Source organism: Physeter macrocephalus, chromosome 8 (genome assembly GCF_002837175.3).
Source record: "Physeter macrocephalus isolate SW-GA chromosome 8, ASM283717v5, whole genome shotgun sequence".
Classification (NCBI taxonomy): Eukaryota; Metazoa; Chordata; class Mammalia; order Artiodactyla; family Physeteridae; genus Physeter; species Physeter macrocephalus.
The window spans coordinates 87699914-87718995 of record NC_041221.1 but is presented as its reverse complement, the minus strand read 5'-3'; the positions used below and the strand labels follow the sequence as shown (position 1 = coordinate 87718995).

The 19082-nt window shown below is 39.0% G+C and overlaps 1 pseudogene; it reads left to right on the top strand.

Moving 5' to 3' along the window:
- The first annotated feature begins 14975 nt into the window (after positions 1-14975).
- On the top strand, positions 14976-15769 carry LOC102975919 (26S proteasome non-ATPase regulatory subunit 7-like; annotated as a pseudogene).
- The last annotated feature ends 3313 nt before the right edge of the window (positions 15770-19082 follow it).

Sequence of the window (19082 nt, the reverse complement as noted above, 5' to 3'; positions counted from 1 at the left end):
ATCTTTTCCTGTAATTGATATCTAGTCTCATAGCATTGTGGTCGGAAAAGATACTTGATATGATTTCAATTTTGTTAAATTTACCAAGGCTTGATTTGTGACCCAAGATATGACCTATCCTGGAGAATGTTCCATGAGCACTTGAGAAAAATGTGTATTCTGTTGTTTTTGGATGGAATGTCCTATAAATTTCAATTAAGTCCATTTGTTTAATGTATCATTTATGGCTTGTGTTTCCTTATTTATTTTCATTTTGGATGACCTGTCCATTGGTGAAAGTGAGGTGTTATAAAGTCTCCTACTATGAATGTGTTACTGTCGATTTCCCCTTTTATGGCTGTTAGTATTTGACTTATGTATTGAGGTGCTCCTATGTTGGGTGCATAAATATTTACAATTGTTATATCTTCTTCTTGGATCAACCCCTGATCACTATGTAGTGTCCATTTTTGTCTCTTATAATAGTCTTTATTTTAAAGTCTGTTTTGTCTGATATGAGAATTGCTACTCCAGCTTTCTTTTGATTTCCATTTGCATGGAATATCTTTTTCCATCTCCTCACTTTCAGTCTGTATGTGTCTCTAGGTCTGAAGTGGGTCTCTTTTAGACAGCATATATATGGGTCTTGTTTTTGTATCCATTCAGCCAGTCTGTGTCTTCTGGTGGGAGCATTTAGTCCATTTACATTTAAGGTAATTATCGATATGTATGTTCCTATTCCCATTTTCTTAATTGTTTTGCGTTTGTTATTGTAGGTCTTTTCCTTCTCTTGTGTTTCCTGCCTAGCGAAATTCCTTTAGCATTTGTTGTAAAGCTGGTTTGGTGGTGCTGAACTCTCAGCTTTTGCTTGTCTGTAAAGGTTTTAATTTCTCCATCAAATCTGAATGAGATCCTTGATGGGTAGAGTAGTCAAGGTTGTAGGTTTTTCTCCTTCATCACTTTAAATATGTCCTGCCACTCCCTTCTGGCTTGCAGAGTTTCTGCTGAAAGATCAGCTGTTAACCTTATGGGGATTCCCTTGTGTGCTATTTGTTGTTTTTCCCTTGCTGCTTTTAATATGTATGTTTTTAGGCAGCTTCTCTGCTAATGGGTGGGGTTGTGTTCCTGTCTTGATAGTTGTTTGGCATCGGGTGTCCAGCACTGTAGCTTGTTGGTCATTGAGTGAAGCTGGGTGCTGGTGTTGAGATGGAGATCTCTGGGAGATTTTCGCCATTTGATATTATGTGGAGCTGGGAGGTCTCTTGTGGACCAGTGTCCTGAACTTGGCTCTCCCACCTCAGAGGCACAGCACTGACTCCGGGCTGCAGCACCAACAGCCTTTCATCCACACGTCTCAGAATAAAAGGGAAGAAAAGTAGGAAGGAAGGAAGAAAATAAAGTAAGATAAAATAAAATAGTTATTAAAATAAATAATTATTAAGAAACAAAAATTTTTTTAAGTAAAAAAAAAAAAAGCGGATGGACAGAACCCTAGGACAAATGGTGAAAGCAAAGCTATACAGACGAAATCTCACACAGAAGCATACACACTCACAAAAAGAGGAAAATTGGAAAAAATAATAAATCTTGCTCTCAAATTCCACTTCCTCAATTTGGGAGGATTCGTTGTCTATTCAGGTATTCCACAGATGCAGGGTACATCAAGTTGATTGTGGAGATTTAATCCGCTGCTCCTGAGGCTGCTGGGAGAAATTTCCCTTTCTCTTCTTTTTTCGCACAGCTCCTGGGATTCAGCTTTGGATTTGGCCCTGCCTCTGGCGTGTAGGTCGCCTGAGGGCATCTATTCCCACCAGACAGGACGGGGTTAAAGGAGCAGCTGATTTGGGGGCTCTGGCTCACTCAGGCCGCGGGGAGTGAGGGGTACGGATGTGGGGCGAGCCTGCGGTGGCAGAGCCCGGAGTGATGTTGCACCAGCCTGAGGCGCGCCATGCGTTCTCCCGAGGAAGTTGTCCCTGGATCACGCGACCCTGGCAGTGGCGGGCTGCACAGGCTCCCGACAGGGGAGGTGTGGATAGTGACCTGTGCTCGCGCACAGCCTTCTTGGCGGCAGCAGCAGCCTTAGCGTCTCATTCCCGTCTCTGGGGTCCACGCCGATAGCAGCGGCTCACGCCCGTCTCTGGAGCTCCTTTAGGTGGCGCTCTTAATCCCCTCCCCTCGCGCACCAGGAAGCAAAGAGGGAAGAAAAGGTCTCTTGCCTCTTCGGCAGCTCCAGACTTCTCCCGGACTCCCTCCCGGCTAGCTGTGGTGCACTAGCTCCTTCACGCTGTGTTCACGCAGCCAACGCCAGTCCTCTCTCTGCGATCTGACCGAAGCCCCAGCCTCAGCTCCCAGCCCCCGCCCTTCCCGGCGGGTGAGCAGACAACCCTCTCGGGCTGGTGAGTGCTGGTCGGCACCGATCCTCTGCAGGAATCTTTCCGCTTTGCCCTCCACACCCCTGTGGCTGCACTCTCCTCCGTGGCTCTGAAGCTTCCCCCTCCGCCACCCGCAGTCTCCGCCCGCGAAGGGGCTTCCTAGTGTGTGAGAACCTTTCCTCCTTCACAGCTCCCTCCCACTGGTACGGGTCCTGTACCTATTCTTTTGTCTCTGTTTATTCTTTTTTCTTTTGCCCTACCCAGGTACGTGGGGAGTTTCTTGCCTTTTGGGAGGTCTGAGGTCTTCTGCCAGAGTTCAGTAGGTGTTCTGTAGGAGTTGTTCCACGTGTAGATGTATTTCTGATGTATCTGTGGGGAGGAGGTGATCTCCGCGTCTTACTCTTCCGCCACCTTCCCAGCTCCTGGCCGGAAGTCTTGACATGAAATTTAGTTTGGAAGACATTCTGAAAATCACTCTCAAAAAGCACCCTATCAGTCATTCTTTTCCACTGAGTCCACAACATTGTCTTACAGGAGCAGTGGAGGTACCTCTTAAATTTCTACTAAAAGACAAGTCAGTGACTTAAAAGTTCACACCAGCAACATGACTAACAACAAATTGTCCTTTAGAGGAAGGTAAAGTGAAAGCTGTGAGGAATGGAAGCAACATAGAACAAGTCATCACAACACCATTTTCTACAGCATCCTAAATTGTGGTAAAGACTTGATCATAGCAGTGTCTCAGTTTCTAGCCTCTGAGTCAAGTTAGTACCATCTGGTGTGATTTGAAATGACTCCAAAAGAGCTGGTGATGCCTCATGTTAAATTGTGAAAGACATTCTATTTAGCAGATATTATGTTTCTCTAAGTCAAGAAGGTTATTTTTTTTTCCGTTCATTTTGTCCTCTTCATTTCTGACATTAACTCAGAACATCTTTATTCATCAGAGGATCTGCTTTATTCATTCCAACTTGCACTTTTAGCTTGGGATATAACAATCAAGCTCTATTCTCACAAAGGAGATTAGGCCAATATATTACAGATTATTCAGTCCATTGCTTTTTCAGGTGGAAGGGGTACTGCAGAAACACTGGAATTCTATTTTTAAGACTTTTATTTTATGCCTGCCCATAAGTTCCATTTCCAATCCTGTTCCTGGATTTTCAGTGAACAAGCGAAGGGAAGTAAAGAGCAGAGAGGGCAGATTATTGGTATAAGTTTCTATCAGCACTTCTTCCTAAGTCGTATCTACCCAAGGGTAATGTATTAATAATTTCAAGAGACACTAAAAGGCACAGAACACCATTTTGTTCTAAGGGCCGGTCTTGCTGATGATAATGTGCTGATTGGGTCTAGTCCAGAAAGGTGCCTTCCTTAGCCTTGTCCAACTCCAGGCAAGTCAAGGGTACAGGTTGCTACTAGAGAACTCCAAACAAAAACTTTAGGGAAGTATCAGGGGAATTGGTTTAACAATCTCTAGTGGCTTTGTCTCTGGGCTCAGCAGCCTGGCTTTAGGAGTGCACAATAGCATTAGAAAGGACAATATTTAAAAAGGCAGTGGTGATATGTCCAGGAGTTCAATGGGGACACTGCATCTGAAGGGACCTAAAAAAAAGTTCCTAATTTAACTAAGACCTGAAAAATAAGAACCTAAGAAGATGAAATAATTTGGTTTCTCCAGGGCACCACTGAGATTGGGAAATGGCACAGGATTTTAGGGGGAGACCAAGAGTCTTTCCCCTTCACTTCAGTCTGTTTCCAAGTCTGTGGTGACTTTTTATGATGCCCCCCTATACTTTATAGGAATTTTGATTGAGGAAAAAGAAATATGCAAACTCCTTTTCTACCTACATGTAGAGGGGTACATTGAGGCTCTGCCATTTTTTTTTTCCTTTTTAGCTAAAGCTTCCGTGTGTGTGTTGACTACAGGGGGAAGTTGGGCACCAACTGGGATTGTCCAGGTCACATTAGAAGAAAACAGATGAGAGAATGAAGAGAAATGAAGAGTAGCCAGAGATTAAGAAATGTTGACTTCTTATCCCAAAACTACCATTTCATAAAATAGTCTAAGCCATTTCCCAGGTCAATTTTCTCATCTCTCATAGGGATATGCCACTTCCTATTCATGATTCTTTATGAGAACAGTGTGATATTTAATCAGTTGCTTACAAGGAAACATAGTGAAGAATATGATGTGAAACAACACTGTTATTTTATTTATGTATCTTTAAGTGGAGAGTAGTATATTATTTAAAAGGTGGCTTTATAGAGTCCAGACCAGCTGCCAGAGTAGGCTAAGACCAAGCAATTTATCTCAGGATGTCCTGTCGCTTTGTTCTGGCACATCAATGGAAAAATGTTCCGACATTCATTTTGATGAATAATTAGTTTAGGGGGAATCTCCTGGACAGATTGTAGTGTTGTATTGCAGAGTTGAAATTTAATGATTTCAACACATTTGTCTTCAATGACAACATAAATCAGAGATGAATTACATCTAATCAGTAAAATGGGTTTAATACATGGCCTATAGGTTGTGGGAAGCAATTAATATTTGTAAGATATTATCTAAGTTCTAAAGTGAGGGGCATCATAGAAGTTGTATAATAGTAGATTGGGTTCAAGTTAAAAAACAGTACTAACTTGTATAGTGCCTAGAAGAAGAGGAGAGTAGAAAGACAAAAAACATTTTCAGTTGGCTAATAGTTTCATCTTAAAATGTAACTTGGATATTATAAATAAAACACTTAGAAAACAATTAATAAAACTAGTATAGAAAAGACTTACAAAGAGTTGTTTTTTTTTTTTATTCCCCACTCCCTCGTCCAAAGGCTAACCTCCAAATAAAATTCTAGGTTGAAGTTTTACACTGTCTGCTGCAGACAATTGCCACTTTCCAAGTACGGACTGCCAAGAACACAAAGAGCAAAGTTTAGTCAAAGTTCATTTTCAGGTCATCCACCCTGGACCCATCAATCTGGAAAACCTCTGGGTAACCTCTTCCAAGTTTGTGGACTGGAGCGGGATCCTTTGCCACCTCATTAGAGCATGCAGTAATTAATTTGTCTTAAATAGGAAATTAAACAGTCATGTACAGTGTAGAGAGGAGGTCAGAAAGTGGATCTTGAGGTGCATTCACAACCTCTATTTGGGAGTCCTCCCAGGACTGCAGGGAGGTGGGGCAGACTCAGAAGAGAAATACTTGTGTAGGACAAATGTTACAAAACCTCCATGACAAAAAGCATCCATAATAGGAGAGAAATTTGACCGGAGAACAAATCGCCACTGTGTTAAATGTTGCTCAGGCATGCCTGTCTTTCAGAAGACTTAGGGTGAGAACTTAGGCAAAGTTGACTTCACAAATTCAGTGTGCATTAACCCAGAAAACTCACCGTTGTCCTTGAACTTACTACGAATTGTATCCTAGACTTGTGTTCATGAACTAGAGATTCTGTCATGAGAAAATGGGAGAAAAGGTCTAATGTGGAGTTCTAATGAGTCAATGTTATTTGTGAATTCATGGTGAATCAAACCATTGTCTTCCAAGATAGCATTTTGACATAATTAGAGAAGTTGAATGGGTAGCATTAGCAACACACACAGGCAATTTTGAAAAATAAATAAAATGCTATTTATTTCTTAGCAATAGAAGAATTCAAGGTTTTTCCAATTACTGTTTCATCCAAAACCTGTGATATCTATCTAGAATTTTACTATAATAAATTTCATTAGCTGAAAATTAATTTTTACATAATAAAATAGGAATTAAAAAACCATGACACTATATATTATAAGAGGATATGATCAGATTTATAAAGTCTTTTGGTGTCTCTATTTTTTGATGAACTTAGTACAATTAAGTCTAATGGCAAATTACAGAGTTATTAAGTAAAGCAATTTGTCGTGTGTGGTAAAGAATAAAATGTAAATTATGAAATAAAGGTAAATACAGATAGTTGAAAGAGGAATTGTTCAAGGTTACAAGAGCTGGAAAGCAAAAGATTCTGAAAAATTAAAGTGTATTAATCAAGGAAATCTGTGGTTACATAGCATCATGAGAAAAAAATCAAATTATCTCCAAGTCCATTGAATATGTGGCCACAGAAGTAAAAAAACACATCTTTGAATATTAAAAATTCTGAGCGTTAAATTACTGTTTGATTTTAGCTCTCTAGTTCATCCACATCGTGCTCATTTTTAATGCTGGCACCTTAATCCCTTAAGTCTATCATTTAAATTTTTTCCCTGAAAATAAGCAATGGTCTTGTGATTTGGGGCTTTTTTTTTTGAAGTATAGCTGACCTACATCGCTATGTTATTTCCAAGTGCATAACATAATGATTCAATATTTCTATACATTACAAAATGATCATCATCATAAGTCTAGTTACCATCTGTCACCATACAAATTTATTACAATATTATTGACTATAGACTATATTCCCTCATGCTGTACATTTCATTCCCATGACTGTTATTTTGTAACTCTGTTTGTGTTTGTTCATTTGTTTTTTAGTTTTCACATGTTAATGAAATCATTTGGTATTTGTCTTTCTCTGTCTGACTTATTTCACTTAGTGTAATACTCTCTAGGTCCATCTATGTTTTTGCAAATGGCAAGATTTCGTTATTTTTATGGCTGAGTAATATTCCATTGTGTGTGTGTCTATACACACACACACACACACACACACACCACAACTTCTTTATCCATTTGTCTATCAGTGGACACTTAGGTTGCTTTCATAGCTTGATTATTGTGAATAACACTACAATGAACATAGGGGTGCATATATCTTTTCAGATTAGTGTTTTGTTTTCTTTGGAAAAATAGATCTGGGATTTTTTTTTAAACATCAGGTTCACTGAAGAAAAATTTACATAGAGTAAAATTCACTCTTTTAGGTATACAGCCCCATGAATTTTGATAAATATTTATAAATATATAACTGCCTTCACAATCAGGGCATTGAACATTTCCACCATCCTGTAAAATTCCCTTATGCCTCTTTGAGGGAATCTCTATTCCCCATCTCATGGCTACCACTGATATGATTATAGTACTTTTAGTTTTGCCTTTCCAGAATATCATATTTTTTTTTGTCTTCTTTCACTTAGCATAATAAAAGCTTTCATTTTGGGGGATAAATACTTGTAAGTGGGATACCTGAGTCATGTGGTAAATGTATGTTTAACTTTATAAGACCTCATATTAAACTGCTAATCTATTTCCCAAAGCGGCTTTACAATTTAACATTCCCACCAGCAATGTTTGAGAGTTCCAATTGATCTGTATCTTTGTCTACACTTAGTGGTCAGTTTTTGAATTTTAGCAATTCTAATATATGCTAGTAGTAGCTCATCATGGTTTTAATTTGAATTTACCTAGTGATATGGGTAAATTCATATCATATATATGAGATATGATAAACTTTTCATTATTTTATTTGCCATTTGTATTTCTTCTTTGGTGAAGCCAAAATCTAACCAATTGCTGAACAAGTGCCAGTAGCTGCTCACCTCCAAACTTCTTGTTTAATGAGGAAAATAAAACCTTATTTGTGTTGAGCCACTGGTAGTCATATTCTTTGTTGCATGAAGCTGAATAAGCATTGCCAAAGTATATAATCTTCTTTTCAAATTAAGATTTTTATGTTCATATTCCTATATTCTCTCTTTTGGTTAATGGCATAACAATTACCCCATCATCTAAGCCAGAAAATTAATCCAGTTTTTATTTTTACTGCTTTCTTATCTCCCAAGGCAACAATTCACATCTCCTGAAGGAACTACTGTAATAATCCTTTCACTAGTCTCCATGCCACCTGTTTTCCCTCCATATTGATATTAGCTTTAGCACTTTAAAATACAAATAAGATACTGAACTGATTAAAACCTTTGGTGGTTTATCATTGCCTGTAAGAGAAGATCTGAAGGCCTTAGCATAGCATGCACAGGCTTTCACAACCATTCCTCCATCTATCTTCTCAGCTTGATCATATGCCTCTACCCTTCTCTCCCCTACCTCCCTCCCTCACTCTCGTGCTGTGCTCCTATGGAACAGAACGGTTCACCCCTCTCTCACAACTCAGGATCCTTGATGTGTTTGTTCTGTTGGGAAAGGCCTCTCCCCTTTTTCTCATCTGGACAACCCCTATTCATGTCTCAAGGTCAATGTCATATGTTACTTCTAGAACACACTTCTCAATTCTTCTAATAAGAGTTGCACACTTTCTTCCATCTGCTTCCATGAAACTTAATTCCTTCCTTTATTCTTGTACTTTCTCATATTTGTATGTGCTGGTTTCTCCTACAGTATGTTTGAAGTAGGTGATGAGTATGAATGCTACTCTGACATCTCTGAAACAAGTTCAATGTGATATTAAAAAATCTGTGATTAAAAAAATGTTTACAGAGTGATAGTGACTGTAATATTACCATAGTTTATTTTATGCTTTCATAATTGAAGAGAATACTGAATTTGAGGGGTTAGTGGAAATATTCAAATTCACACCTGCTTTGTTAAGAATCCCTATTATAGAGTGTAAAGAAGGGAATAAGGCAAGGATAGAATCCTTAGGCATTCTAATGTTTAAGAGCTAAGCAGAGGTGATGTAAAGGAGGCTGAGAAGAAGTAGTCAGAGAGGTAGAAAGGGAATCAGGAGAGTGATTAATTAGGCCAAGGAGTGGAAGCACCCAAGTTTAAGGAAAGAAGCCAAGAGAAATTAGTATTAAAAAGTCTATAGGGTTTGATCAACAGAAACCTTTGCTTGAATGACTTCTGACTTTTATGGCAGCCATTAGCTTTATATAGGTTTGGGAGGAGTAAGTTTTTTTTTTTCCTCTGGCTCATCACACTATCAAGTTTGGATTTGTAGAGCTTAGAGACCAAATTCTATAACACAAAAGATAACCTTGAGGCCTTTTCTGGCCATAAAAATACCAGTCTCATAAAATGATTAAAAGTGATAATGTTCAGTCTATAAATTAATCAGGGGAAATGGGGACATAAATTTTAGCAACTTTGTATCATTATGAGTTTGTGTAAAGGATTTTGTTGGAAGAAATAAAGACTTAAGACCACATGACACATGAACTATGTTTCCAGATAAGGAGATGGCTGGGCGAATGACTCCTTGTTTAATCACCTGTTCTATTTTTTATGATTTAATATATGAATCCTTTTACATGATTGCATTTTAGATTTGATTGATTTTGGTTTTTAATTGTTAAATATGGAATTGATTAGACTTAGTTTTATGAGAATATAATTGGTTGTAAATTAGGCTTTGGTAAAATTTAAATCAAAAATATATTAGGCGAATTCCTTAATCTTTTTTTTTTTTTTTCTTGCCTCAGTTTCTTCATTTGTAAAATTAAAGCCTTGGACTCGACGACCTTGAAGGTCCTTATGAGGTCTAATAGTTGAAGACTACAGTTTTATGTGGAGGAAATAACTATGTAGTTAATCAAATCATTCATTTTTCAAGTGATTATTTTGGCTTCTGAGAGCTTATGAGAAATCCCTTCATTTATGACTATTTGTATTCATTATCTAGACATTGTCCTCATATAGATGGGGGGCTAGTAATCACATCAGTCCCAACACAGAAAATGTCTTTCTTTCCAGTACCCAAATTTTAAACATGAAGGATGGCAGCAGGCTTTAAGCAACCAGTACTGTCTGTCTGACTTACCTATATTGAATTACTGCAAAACCATATTAATTTTTAGAACTGCTTCAGATCTTGAGGAAATTTAATACCGTGGGGCCTACCAGGTTACACAGCCTGTGAAGCCAAGCTGCTTGCCTGCAGCTGGTGCAGTGCTGCAGAGTTGTTTGCTGTCCTTGGTCACAGTCAAAACTGGCTACATTCCATGTCATTGAATCAGTTGCTCAGAGTTTGGAATATGCTACCTCCAGAACCTGAAGAGGCATACCTGGTGTCATTCTTCTTTCTTTGTGGTGGGAAGGCCAAGATGTAATAATTTGTGTTTTACTATGGAGGGAATGTTCTGGCATACCCTAGACCACTCGACCCCTTCAAACTTCACTGCTATGTGAAGTCCCTGAATCTTTAAGGTTTATCCTCCACTCTCTGGAGCACATGTGTCTTGCCATTTCTTGCTCATCTGGTCTGATTAACATGATGTCATCAATATAGTGGGCCAGTGTGACATTTTGTGAAATGTCCAGATGATCCACATGGTTCATTTGGGCTATATTGTGACCTACCATGCAGAGTTAACATAGCCTTGTGCAAGATTAAATGTGTATGATTGTACATCTGACATGAATATGAACTACTTCTGATCCTCTTTCCTGATAGGAATAGAAAAGATCACATTTGCCAGATCAATGGCTGCATAGTTTGTACCTGAGGCTATATTAATCTGCTATAGTAAATATACCACATCTGGAACAGTAGCTGCAATTGGTTAGGTTTGTGTTAGTCAAATGTCATGTACAGGAGCCATCTGGCTTTGTAGAATTCATTATGGATACCATGAATTTAAATGGAAAGTGATGGTGACCACTACCTCTGCATTCTTTAGGTCTATAAGGGTGGTACTAATCTCTGCCACTACCACCAGGATGAAATTTTATCTGTGAAAGGGAAGTTTCATAGCTTTTCACTGGGCTTTTTCTACTATGACAGATTTTACACTACATGCCAAGGACCAAATGTGGAGGTTCTACAGACCACCAAATATTTCCATTCCAATTTTACCTCTGAGACCCAGCAAATGACCACTATGGACCTAGTGGACCTACTGTAAGCCAAACTTGGGCCAGGACTTTACTTAATATCTGGCTCCCATACATCTCCTCTCCAACAGGGGCCATGATGACTCTTTGGGCCTCTGGTTAGCAGTGTTAATTTGGACCTGTGCCTAACAGTCCTCAAAAAGTATGAGTGTTCCTCTTTTCCGACTTTATGATAATCTGAGTAAATGGCTATAGGTCCTTTTAATCAGTGACTACCATATATGCTTGCTGTTCTTTTGCAAGGTTATTTCTCTTAGGGACCCAGCATCTCTTTTAGTCATTGGATTTTAGGTCTAAGACTGGCTCAGGTCTACAACCTGGGCTTTTTACTAGGGCAGCTGTCCTAAGCCTCTTGATTATCCATCCTTGATTTCTTTTTGTTGTATATATTAAGAAATATATCAATACTTGTTGGCTGCCCATGACTTTGCCTTAGGAATGCCATGTCCTTTGAACATCTCCATAGCTCCTTGTGAGTAATTACCCACTCATAATGATAATATCCCCCAACTTGTTTCTGATCGTTCAGCATCATCACCGCTTGGCCTCTATTATCATCCCTATCATCCCTGCTGGCCTCTATCATCTCTATCACTTTCAGGGAGAGAAGTGCTATAGTAGCATCTCTTACGTTAGCCCTGGCCTGCAGACAACAGCCACCACTGATCTTCTCAATGATTCTAGTGCCCCTCTAACCAGCTCATTTCTTACCATGTTCTCTAAGCTGTCCCTAAAAGGTGCGGGGTTCTCCAGCCTTGTGTTTTCTCTCCACACCAGAATCGCCATTTCCCTGAATCTGTTGATCCTTTCTTTCACATCTGCCATGGCAATCGCGGCATTTCTACTTCACTTAGTGTGGATTACAGCCTTTTTAGAATCCAAGAGCCATCTAGGAGTATGTTTGCACTGTTACCTGGGTGCTTGCCAGGGTGTTAAATCCTGTATCATATGAGGATGCTTCCCAATCAACAAACTCTCCTTTGTGAAAACTTATGCTCTGCACCCTTTTGATACTGCACCATCAGGATCTAGTCCTACTCTCCTGGCTCCCACTGGCATATGTTTTTTGGCCCTGCAACTCCTTTAGCATATGTATCCTTTTCTCTCTCAATAAGGCCCAGAACTTTCTTGGCCAGGTTATGTCATGACTTGACCCTGACAATTGGTTTGGTAGCCAGAGAAGAAAGTGGGGGTAGATCTTGAGAAGAGCATGTGTTGTCTTTCAAAGCAGTCTCTGCATCATGTGTAAGGAAGGGTGGACACTAGCCTTAAATACAAACGAATGGGCCACCGTGCAGGTCTGGAGGGTTCAGCAAAACCTAAGGATTTAAAATTGAGTGCCTAAATCTTCCCATCCTGTGTTTCATGGTCCTATTCCTTTCTCATCAAGGTCCTAACCTTGGAATGGCAGACTTGTTTGGGCTGAAAATTCAACATTTTCTGGAAATATACTACTTCATGATTACTGGGTCCAATAGTTAGCATTTCCTGCCCTTTGGCAGCAAAGATTAGAGCCCCTTTTATTTGCTTCCAAGAAGGCCCTCTTGCCTTCACACTTTTCCTTAAATTAACAGTTAATTATCCTTACCTTTTCATTATAACCTCTACTACTAAAGCCTCCAGGCTTCTAAAATACCTGAGATATTGCCCACACCAATGCATTCCCTTCTACCAGTTTGTCATTGGTGAAAGTTATAACATTGGAACAGTTACAGCATGCTAGGAGACATCAGGAATCTACTTAGCCCCAGTGACAGGGTCCTTATTGCCAGTTGGCCAAAGGATGATACAACTCAAACATTTTATCTTAGTCTGCTTCCCGGGATTATTCTTGGTACTAACTCTCTTAGGTCAAATTAACTGGAAAGAAGACTCAACAGAGATATGTGTTCAGGAAGTTGACTGGATCCAAGTGTTCTTGGATACAGGATATGTAAAGAGGTGTAAAGGAAGCAGGATTGGGCAAAAGGAGAGATTGATTTGTGATGAGTTGGGTTGGCCAAGAAGTGCGTTCGGGTTTTTCTATAAGGTGTTATGGAACGAACTTCTTGGCCATAGTTGCAAGAAAGGCCTCAGCTGATTATGTGAGGAGCTCTGGAGCTGGGATTGTCATTCAGAGCTGTCCTAATTTGAGGCAGCAAGGCCAAGATTTTAACCAGATGCTAAATTAAGAGTATCTTTTTTAAAAAAATATTTATTTATTTAGTTGCACTGGGTCTTAGTTGCAGCACATGGGCTCCTTAGTTGCGGCACATGGGCTCCTTAGTTGCAGCTTGTGGGATCCTTAGTTGTGGCATGTGAACTCTTAGTTGTGGCATGCATTTGGGATCTAGTTCCCTGAGGAGGGATCGAACCCGGGACCCCTGCTTTGGGAGTGCAGAGTCTTATTCACTGTTCCACCAGGGAAGTATCTTTAAAGATGAAGTGATATTTGGGCAAGTGGCTTTCTTCTATCAAAGGCAATTTCCAGAAGAACACTTAATTGCAAACAGTCAGTAGCCAACATCCTGGATGATAGGGGTATAGATGTCATGGTCCTGGAGGGGGATCTTGGCAGCACACCACAGCATTCACTGCAGATGTCATCAGAAGTGGTGCATTAGCATTCTTGAAATTTTTCTCTGATTTGTGTCATTTTGTTTTAGTACTATTCTTAAAATTGAGTGTCCTCATTTGTAAAAATAAAGCTTCATCAAAAAAACCAAAGCACATAAGCTTTCCAATTTCTAATTTCTAATCATTTCTGTTTCTCTAATTTTTAAATTAAATTTTCTCAAGATTTGAGGTAATTAGAGAAATTTATTTGATTTTGGAGTACTTTAAAAGAAGTCAGCAGAAAAGTCAGTGTCAGAAAACACCGGTTGCTTAGAGCCTACTCTACTTCTTGTTTAAAATTAAAAATGCTCTGGTAGGCTGCCCAGATTCCTCCCAAGGGAGATGCCTCCCACCCCAAACCAGGACCAAGGCATATGTTGTCTCAGGTGTTGAGAGTTTTGGTTGCCATAGCTCAGAGATGAATTCTCTCTACAGGAATTGCCCTTGGCCAAAGGAAGCCACTTTGCCTATGGTTGTGCCCTATCCCCAATACCATGGCACCCCTCATCCCATGATTGGGTCATGTGGGAGACAGGGGCTTAGTCCCCTTGCCTCAGTTCAGGACAACTTTGAAAGACCATTGCAGCTAGAGTTCACCATAGGTAAAGCTAAGGCCTCTGCTGCAGTTGCCTTTTACTTTAACACTTCCCTCTGTTCAATTCTTCTTTCCCCTTTCCCTTATTGTATTGTGCCTGAAAGCATTCCCCAAAACATTTTCTGCAGGCAAATATCCATCTCAAATCTGTTTCCTGAAAACCCAACCTAAGAAAACATCCTTTTTGTAACTTGATTATGAGAGAAAGGGAAATAAATCCTCCAAATGATGATGATAAAACAGTAGATACATAATGTATTGTGTTCTAAAATTTAATCTTCTAAGATAGAAGGTATATTTCCATTAAGCATGTCAACACGAAAATATATTTCAGTTGATTATTCTGACTAAATTTTTAGTGCCTGTTATCCAATTGTAATTAAAATTTTAGTGCCTGTTATCCAATTGTAATTTGTTACTGATAATCAGAAAATTTCAATTCTTTCTTCTTCTTTTCCTCTTTACACATGGCTACAGATCTTTCACTAAAATGAGTTTTGTCAGAAGGTTGGGAAAAGGCATTGCAAAGATTTTGAAGGAAATATACCCCTGCCATCCCTAAGAAACAAGACAGAAATAAAAAATAAAACTAGTGTTCTCAGAAACAAAATTAGAGTCACGTTGGCAAAGAAATTTAATGTCTCTGAGCATCACTTGTCCTTTCGATGAAGATGACAAAGATGATTCTGTCTGGTTTTCAGACCACGATTATTTGGAAAACATGTATGGAATGTTTAAGAAGGTCAATGCCAGAGAAAGAATAGTTGGGTGGTACCACATAGGCCCTAAACTACACAAGAATGACATCGCCATCGATGAACTCATGAAAAGATACAGCCCTAACTCAGTATTGGTCATCATTGACGTGAAACCAAAGGACTTGGGACTGCCCCCACAGAAGCATATATTTCGGTGGAAGAAGTTCATGATGATGGAACGCCAACCTCAAAAACATTTGAGCATGAGACCAGTGAAATTGGAGCAGATGAAGCTGAGGAAGTCGGAGTTGAACACTTGTTACGGGACATCAAAGACACTACAGTGGGCACTCTTTCCCAGCAGATCACAAACCAGGTCCATGGTTTGAAGGGACTCAACTCCAAGCTTCTGGATATCAGGAGCTACCTGGAGAAAGTGGCCACAGGCAAGCTGCCCATCAATCATCAGATCATCCACCAGATGCAGGACGTCTTCAACCTGCTGCCAGATGTCAGCCTGCAGGAGTTTGTCAAGGCCTTTTACCTAAAGACCAATGACCAGATGGTGGTGGTGTATTTGGCCTCGCTGATCCGTTCCGTGTTCGCCTTGCACAACCTCATCAACGACAAGATCGCCAACTGGGATGCAGAGAAGAAAGAAGGGCAGGAAAAAGAAGACAGCAAAAAGTATAGAAAAGATGACAAAGAGAAAGAGAAAGATAAGGAAAAGAGTGATGTAAAGAAAGAAGAGAAAAAGGGAAAAAAATGTAGCTTTTTAATTTGTAAATTAAAATCTTATAAACTAAAAAAAACCAGGGACTATGTTTACACCTTTAGCATAAACTTTGGTTTAATGCTCATTCAGTCTAGACTCCACTTCAAAGCAGTCTGAAACCACATTACAGACTTCTGTTGCAGGCAACTTGGCTAAGTAGATAGATGTTCATAGAACACTTCTTAGGGAAGGACATTTAAAGTACTGGATAAAACATAAAAAACGTATTTTCAAATGCATGGCTAATTTATGAAGGAAAATATTTGGAGACCAAAATGAGAAAGCATGTATCTAGAGATGAAAGCAAGCAGAGTATTGGGCACGTGCTGCGTGGGGTTGGGTATGTTATCTGCATTGCCCAGTGGCCTACATGGGTTTGTTCAGGCTGCACATGTGTGAAAAAGGCAACAAACGTGCAGGCCTGCATCGGTAGCAAGACTACATCAGAGACCCTGCACAGAGTCTGCTCTGCTGGCAGAAGCCTCTAGGGCAAGCTCTTCTCAGCTTGCTCAGGCATGACTCTGACCCAGTCCACTGTGCCTGCGGCCTGCAGAGGACGTGTATTCAGATGTCTGAATGTCACTAAGTGAATAGCAGCTGGCTTCCACCCTTCCCCCTAAGATCTCCCCTCACCGTATGCAAAAATCAATTCCAGACAGCTGGAGCATTTCATTATGAAAGGCAGGACTTCAGTACTTTTAGAAGTAAATAGATCAACTCTGTATAGGAATGGATTCTTAATCAATACATCAAAAAATAAAACATGAAGAAACAGTGATAAATATCATATTAGTTTATCACAAGACCCCCCCCCCCGCCGAAAACTGAGGAAATGTCACCTCACAAACTGGGAGAAAATATTTGCAACACATATAACCAATAAAGGGTAGTGTCCAGAACATGAAAACATCAACCCAATATGAAAAGACAATCTGTTGGAGAAAAAGGTAAAAGACATTAACAGACATTTCACAGATGAGGAAAAATAAACAGCCAATAAACTTATGAAAATGTGTTCAACTTTATTAGTCATCAGGGATATGCCAACTTAAACCATAATGAAATGCATTTTACACCCATTATATTGGTAAAATTTAAAGGTATTGTAATATCAAGTTTTGGTGAAGATGTGATAAACTGCACAGTCACTTTAGAAAACACCTTGGCATAATCTAATTAAGTTGAGCTACTTCATACACTTCTACAACCTATCAATTTTGAATATATAATTTATAGTATTTTATGAGTCCTGGTGTGCTTGGATCAGTCTGATTTATATCACTTTTCCTGGGTTCATTTTTAATAACATCCCTTTGCTCTCCCCAAATTTTTTTAGTTTGATAAAATTTATGGTTATTCTATCATCATCCTTAAAAATACATGTAATGATATAAAGAATATGTGATTTACTTAATGAATGCCTATTATTTGGGATTAGGTTTTGGCAATTTCTTTTATTCTTTATACCATCTTTTTTTCCTTTTGAAAGTGTGCAGGCACTACAAGGCAATTAAATTCAACTTTAAGATTGGGTATACCATCGGTAGGGTACACATGGTCCTCCCGTGGGGTCTGCTTAAGTCCGGATGACAGTTACGAACCCCTGATAACAGTAGTACCTGATCACTAACACGGGAACAGCTGACCCAACCATTCTATTTCTTATTCATCTCTTGGTGATCACATAAATCTTTTTCTGTTTTTCTCAACATCCTGAAACTATTTTTTTTTCCTTGAGAGACATAAATTTTTTCCAGATTTCCTTAGAAATATTTTCAAAGAGAATTACCCCTAAAGATCACTATCTCAACCTCTAAATCATTTAAAAACATACTTCAGAATCTCCTGAAATTTTTCTACCTACTTCCTTACAAAAGTAATCCCGTTTTTCATGAAACAAAGCATTCTTGAAACAAGTGAACAAAAAACTGTAGTAGTCTTGTTACTTCTTATTATGTCTTTACATATTTTTAGTGTTGCAATGTTGTTCCTATATTTTTCACTATGAGTGCACGTTTTTCAACCATCACCTGTATAGATTCTGCTCAGATATAAGAGTTATATGAAGAAATACATTCTGAGTTAGTAAATTGAGGATTGACAATAATTCTAAATAGTGCCACCTTATAGTATTTTAGGGTAATGGCAACCAACCTGTCTTAATATTTCATAATGTGTTCAGCTCATCCAAGTAAACCTCATTTTAGCGTGATATCTTACCTTTAGTAAACTCCTTCCATGGCTTTTTCCATCTTTCCATCCTCAAATACTTATTAAGCCTGCAATTTGCTAATAATAGAAAGATACAACATGTGCTAATGATATAAATGCAGTGTTTCTCAAAGTGCTTGATATGCTCTATTATACGTTATCTGTCTTTTAGAAATCACATAATTTTCTCATGTCCTAAGACATTTTAGAAAATGGAAATGGCGGCTTTGGCTATATAACAGCAGTAGAATTGTACAGCATACAAACTATGTCAGTATATGATATCCCAGAGGTTTTTTTTTTTTCTAACATCTTTATTGGAGTATAATTGCTTTACAATGGTGTGTTAGTCTCTGCTTTATAACAAAGTGAATCAGTTATACATATACATATGTCCCCAGATCTCTTCCCTCTTGTATCTCCCTCCCTCCGACCCTCCCTATCCCACCCGTCTAGGTGGTCACAAAGCACCGAGCTGATATCCCTGTGCTATGCAGCTGCTTCCCACTAGCTATCTATTTTACGTTTGATAGTGTATATATGTCCATGCCACTGTCTCACTTTGTCCCAACTTACCATTCCCCCTCCCCGTATCCTCAAGTCCATTCTCTAGTGGGTCTGCATCTTTATTCCCGTCTTGCCCTGGGTTCTTCTGACCATTTTTTTTCTTTTTTTTTTTCTACATTCCATATATATGTGTTAGCATATGGTATTTGTTTTTCTCTTTCTGACTGACTTCACTCTGTCTGACAGTCTCTAGGTCCATCCTCCTTGCTACAAATAACTCACTTTCGTTCATTTTATGGCTGAGTAATATTCCATTGTATATATGTGCCACATCTTCTTTATCCATTCATCTGTCGATGGACACTTAGGTTGCTTCCATGTCCTGGCTATTATAAATAGAGCTGCAATGAACATTTCGGTACATGAATCTTTTTGAATTATGGTTTTCTCAGGGTATATGCCCAGTAGTGGGATTGCTGGGTTGTATGGTAGTTCTATTTTTAGTTTTTTAAGGAACCTCCATACTGTTCTCCATGGTGGCTGTATCAATTTACATTCCCACCAACAGTGCAAGAGGGTT